We start from the raw sequence: 6,511 nt of genomic DNA, 5'->3' as shown, positions 1-6,511 counted from the left end.
TTGTTCCTGTATCTTCCCCTTTAGAAGTGAAGAGCTGAGGTATTTCAGCTTCCCCCCTGTAGGTTTATCATTACCCTGCATGTTTCCAATACCTCTCCTTTGAGGGGGAGATCAACATTAGCAGCACCCTATACAAACTATATGCAGTTCATTGTTTTTAACCAAATGCCCTGGATACTCTGTTTTTCTTTTCTTTTTTTTATTTAGTCACAGAACAAGAAGAACTTGATTATGATTTAGAAGTATGCAGGTAACTTTTCAATCCCAGTAGGGGAAACTGTTGCTATTTTTACTTTTGTATTTATTTCAAGTAAACCAGTCCATTGAATAACTGGATTATTATGCTTTTTCTTAAGTTTTTTACTTCTCTTAAAAATGTCCAGTTTTCATAGTCAAATTAAAATATACTAAATACTTCAAGAACTAATTGTTGCACTTATAGGCAGCTGACATAAGTACACCATTTGTGCCACAATAGAAATGTCTACCTCTAAAATGGTGTGCAGCCCGATCCCTATGAACACCCTTTGTAAACTACATGTTTACTAAATAAGAGGCAGAATCCACCATCTTAAGCCTCTGCAAGACTGAGAGAAAGGACATCCTCAGAAGTTCTATGTTTACAAATTCATTTCCAAACACTCACCTGCAACAGCATGTTTGGCCCTTGCCATCCTGTAGGACTCAGTGAAGCAATGGGACTAAGGCTGCTCCAGAAGAGTATTCCGGAGAGCAGTGGACTCAGGGTCAGAAGCAATCCGTTTGGTGTTTGGGAACTAAAGCACATAGATAGTTCTTGATAGAGGTTCACCTCACTCTAGTGTGATCAACAGAGCAGCATAACGGTTAGGTTCCCTCCCATGGACCAAGAAGCAGACCGCACCATCTTAGGAAAGTTGGGCAATGTTATTTCTTCAATGCTGTGAACATTTTTTCTTCATTGCTAAAAATTTTAGCAACTTATAAGGAAAAGAAGTATTGATATTCTGTTGGAAAACTCAAGTTTGTTGCAACTTCTGTCTGAAAGGTTTCTTCGACTTGCCTCCCATACCAAATTAAAGAAAATTTAGTGTATAGGCCAAATGGGAACCCAGGAAGGGACTTTCTTTTTTTTTTAAATTGTTTTTCTATATTGGACACTACTTATTTTATAAATACACAAAGCACACATAAATATTTTAAAATTAATTCTTCACTCCTTCCATTATCGACCAGCCCTTTAATAGCTTAGAGTCTGCTGTTAAAATACCCTATCACAACTTCTTACAAAGCTCTGAGCTGTGTTTTCCAGGTTTCACTCTGGATGTGGGATTGGTGAAAATTCAGTACCCTGGAAATGGTGAGAGGTGTATGGGGCAATTCTTGTCAGGTCGGATGTAGAGCCAACATTTCTGAGTCTCTCAGGAGAGTGCCACACTGGCATTCCCTTTCACACAGGCAGCAGGAGTCCTGGCCCACAAGCCAGAAAGAGGAGAAGAAACAGGTTTCCCTGGCTGGTAAATCTGCAGGGCTCTTATTCTCAGCAGAGGCACACTCCCCAGTCCAGGGTGTAATGAAGGATTTTCAAAATCTAAAAAGATAGTCTTCAACATGGCAGAGTGGTATACATGCCTGTACTCTCAGCAACCTGGGAGGCTGAGACAGAAGGATCACAAGATTGAGGCCAATCTCTGAAATTTAGCAGGGCCCTAAGCAATTAAATGATACCCTGTCTCAATACTACCACTACCACTACTACTATGAATAATAATAACAATCATAAAGATCACAATAATAATAATGAAGAAGGAATGTAGCTCTCAGTGAAAAATTGCCTTGGGCTCAATGTCCAGTAACAAAAATAGGACAGTTTTCAAAAGCACAGAACAGCTACCTTTCTCACAAACAAGATCAAAAACACACACCTATTGTTTTCTAATCCTCTAAGTGATAATTAAAAGTTAGAATTAAGATTTTCATTGTCTAAAATCAGTACCCACAACTGTCTAGACATAATATGATGCACATTGCTGTCCACAGGATAGATACCTCAGAATTCACTTCCTTGTGCAAGATGTTTGAAATGCCTTCTACAATGTATGCAAATAAACATTGTGAAATGACATCACCCACTCCTCCCATGCATCTCTGTTCTCCGTAAGTGCCCTATGGTCTTAAAGAACTGTTTGGTTCCTTTTAAAAGAAAGTTCCTATAAATCCTGCCTTGAGTTATCTCTGGAACAGTGTACTTGTGGAATCAGGGAGGCAAGGTTGACCAGGGCAAAGTGCTAAAGAAAGAAGCCACAAGCAAAACCTATGCAATCACTTCCTCTACCCAGAATGCTTGTTTTAACAAGTGGCCATAGGAAACTCCTGATTCTGCAGGCTGCCAGGGAAGGAACCACCTAGGCATTCACTTGTAAGGGGAAGGACCCTCCTATCAGGATCTCACTTTTCATCTCCACTCAATTTTCAAAGTAGTTACTGAGTCAAGTAAAAAGCCCACATGTTGGCCAAACAAGTTGAGTTGGCCTTGATCAGATGTGCCCACCTGGGCCCTTGCCCACAGCCCTTTTCCAGGATCATGCTCTCCAATGCCTTCTTATCTATTCTTCATTTCCTTTGCCCATCAAAAAACCATCTCCTCAAAAGAGATTTTCCTCATCTTCCCCAAATCAGTTTGACTTTCTCTCCCTCTGGTATCTTTAGGACACAGTACAATAACTTTTTTCCTTAACATTAAGCATGCTCTGCCTCATACAATGGTAATCTGCATATCTTTCTGCTACCTTTCTGTACTCTTTAAAAGGCATCAGCTCATCTTTATTCCTCCTATAGTACTCAGGCCCTCAATACTTGATGGGCTGAAGTCATGAACAACTCTGGGTGTGTCCCATCCCATCCCCTCACTCTTCACTGGCATCTCTACTTCCAATGCCCATGTTCAAATTAGAACTCATCATCACCTTTCTACATTCACTGTTTCTTAAAACTTTATTTTTTTGTCAATTGTATCATTTGTCCCCTCCATGAACACTGAGAGTACAAGTATGTTTCAGGTGCCACAAACAAGGTTAAAACAAGATGGGATCACTGTGCTTATGGCTCTGTCCACCACCCCACATCCCAGTTGCCATGATGCATAATGTCATGGCCTCTGAACCTTCCTGGAATTTATGCTCCAGGGTATCCCCTCATTTCCATTTCTTATGCATTTGGCTCCTATCACTTTACAGAAGGTATCCTACACAGCTACCTAAACCAGTCCTCCTGTCTCAGGTGCCCATTCCCCATTGGTTCTGCACACTGCCACCAAACTGTCACCATAAGACAGCATATTCATTCAAAAGTCACGGTTTCATGGAGGAAAAAAGATGGCATCCTTAGCTTGAGATCTAGGTTCCCCCTTAATCTGGTTTTGGATACTCCCTAACTTCCCTTTGTGAGCATCGCTTTGATTATGCTGAGCTCATCTAACACACAGAGAGAGCCACAGAATTCCAAACTACCTTTCTTTGGACACTTATCCCACAAATTCCCTGATCACCCAGTCCCTAGTTCTCTGGGCTCCAGACCCTTTCCAAGAGTGACCACATCCACTTCTATGGTTCTAACTGCACCTCACATGTTGATGATTCCCTAACTCCTCTTCAGCCCTAAACACTCCTCTCCAGCTACAGCTGGATACTTTCACCCAAATGTCCTACAATCTCCTCAAACTCAACATGATCCCAAATGAACTCTTAACTCTTTACCCATGAGCTTACTCTGTCCCTTACCTTCTTCATATTCAACTTCTGGCTTTCTCCCAACCCCAAGTTAGTCTCCATTTCCCACTGATGGCATTTCCTGAGTCCCTCAGATCTATCTCCTCTGACCCTGTCCCACATCCTTACTGCCTTTCACCTGGAATATTATGATAGCACCCTAACTGGATCCAGCCTCTCCCTTCCCAATCTATGCCTTCAGGGTGATTTCAAAAAGAGTGAAGACTTGTGCCCCTTGGACATTGGCTATTACCTTATCTCCTGTCACTCCCTTTCTCTTTTGATTTATCCTCCCATCTTACTGAGCTTTTGCACCTCCCCAATGCACAAAGCTTGTTCACATCTATGTCTTGCATCTAACTGATACCTACTCACACACACTCTACTCACCCTTTCTACCAAAAAAATTCCTCCTGATTCTTTGATTCCTAGCACAGTGTAATCACACCCCCTCCACAAAATCCTTCATTAAGTGAACTCCCTTTAGCAAAGTTTATGCTGCCTTCTTAGTGTTCCTTGTGTGCCTTAGTATGCCTTTATGTTGCATCTAAGATGCTATATTAAGCTACTTGAGCTAAGTTATGGGTGCCTACCAGGGACTGTTTATCCATGTCTTTATACCAGCTCTAAGCACAGCAGCATAAATATGATAAGTGCTCATTTCATACTTGCTGAATTGAGCTGAGGTGCTTGTCTGCATGGTGTATTGGTATCTTACATGTATATGCCTTGTTGCTTTGGATAGGTCCTAAGGCCATAAAAACACACTTGTCCTTCTGGTTTGTCTTTTTTATTTTCTGTACATATAATAGAAAATGGAATGTTTTACTTCAATCTGTCTAAAAGAAAATAATCCTTGAAGGCTACATCCCTTTCCTATTTTCACCTAACAAGTTAGTATAGATCATGTGCAATTAACAAGTCTCAATAATGCCAAATTATGCGCAAACTGGTCTAAAACTGCTTCTATATTACTCTCACTCAACTATCACTACCATTCAATAGCTCTAATATTCAAAATCTTTGTTGGATGATTATTTTCTACTATATCAAAATTTACTTTTGAGTGAAGCACAGTGGTGCACACATACATTCCCCATGGTTCTGGAGCCTGAGGCAGGAGGAATGTGAGTTCAAAGCCAGTCTCAGCAATTTAGCAAGACCCCTTCTCTAAAAATATAAAAATGGCCAGGGGATGTGGATCAGGGTTAAGCGCCCCTGAGTTCAATCCATGGTACCAAAAATAAATAAATATTTACTTTTGACTGCTTCTATGCCATGACTACTCTGACCCTAATTTATTAATATTGTTTCTTCAAATCCCCAAATTAATTTTGGTCTTCCCTGGAGACCAAAGCCACAGCAAGCATGGGAGGTAGTGGTCAGAGATGTTCTCCAGGAGGAGTGGGACAAACATGCACGCACACTCTAACCAACCCATGAAAATGCCTGAGCGACCCAAGATCGGCACCCAACCCATTGGGTAACCGGCATGGGGAGCCCCAGTGCTGCACCTCTGCCCTCCACTTATCACTAGGCCTGATCCCCCTTTTCCCGCTCATGCCTCCTTCCCACACACCATCTGGCTCAGGGAAGCAGGAACAATGGACAGCATTGTCCACTCACCAGCACATGTGAGGCCATGACCAAGGCAAGGTTCGACATCCTGCTGATTCTGTAGGCCAGGTGCAGGCTCCTTCTCCTCCTGGACTGCGCTCTGGATGCATGGAGCTGAAGGGAGTGCTGGGGGCATGGTGGTGTGCTGCACATGAGTCGCCTTCACCCCATGGCCTGGAATGGACACTTCCACCTGTTTTCCCAAGGACAGCAAGTCAGTGAGAGAAGAGACTTCTATTGAAATGATCCAACCAGAGGCATGGAGTGCAATCCCTAGTTAAAAAAAAAATGTCCAATGTAAAATCAATTTTGTTTTCTATCTTTGCAGTTGCAAGCATGTGCAGTCTCTGCTATGTGGATGCTGGAGGCAGGAGGATTCCAAGTTCTAGTCCAGCATGGGCAACATGGTGAGATCCCATCTCAAAACAAATACATGAAGGGCTGGGTATGTAGCTCCATGGTAGTGTGAGTTCAATCCCTATTTCTGCAAAGAATAATAACCATAAAATAATAAAACTAACAAAATAATAATTGCAACAAGAGAATTTGTATCAATGTAAAACATTATAAAATTAACAGTTCCAATATCCAATGGAAATTATCAGGAATGCCAAAATATCACAAAAATATGATATACAAAGAACAATAAAATAAATCCACAAAAGTGACCCATAAATAGTTAAGTAAACTAATAAAGACTGTAAACAATTATTAAAAATACACATTTCATATGTTCAAGATAGAAGATGTGATGGCCTTTTTATGTTAAAAATCAAATATAAAAATAAACCTCAAAAGACAAAAATATAGTGTGTGTAGGGTGTGTCATTAATAGCTGACTAGACATCACAGAAAGAAAATTTAACCTGAAATAGAGAAAAACTGCAAAAAATGATGTGAGTACACAAAACATTCTTATGTAGAATGAAAGATAAACTATAAAAAGAGACTACTTAAAAATAAAAATTTGTGAGATTTAAAGACATTCTAAACAAACCATACACAAGGGCAAAATATGTACAAACAATACATGTATGCATGACAGGTGTAGAACCTTCAAAGCTCAATAAGGAATAACCCAATTAGGGTACAATTTTTTAAATTGGCAAAATATTGGAACAGACAATTCAAGCAAGAGATAAAAATGC

Source organism: Sciurus carolinensis, unplaced genomic scaffold (genome assembly GCF_902686445.1).
Source record: "Sciurus carolinensis unplaced genomic scaffold, mSciCar1.2, whole genome shotgun sequence".
Taxonomy (NCBI): domain Eukaryota; kingdom Metazoa; phylum Chordata; class Mammalia; order Rodentia; family Sciuridae; genus Sciurus; species Sciurus carolinensis.
This window is presented reverse-complemented; position numbering follows the sequence as displayed.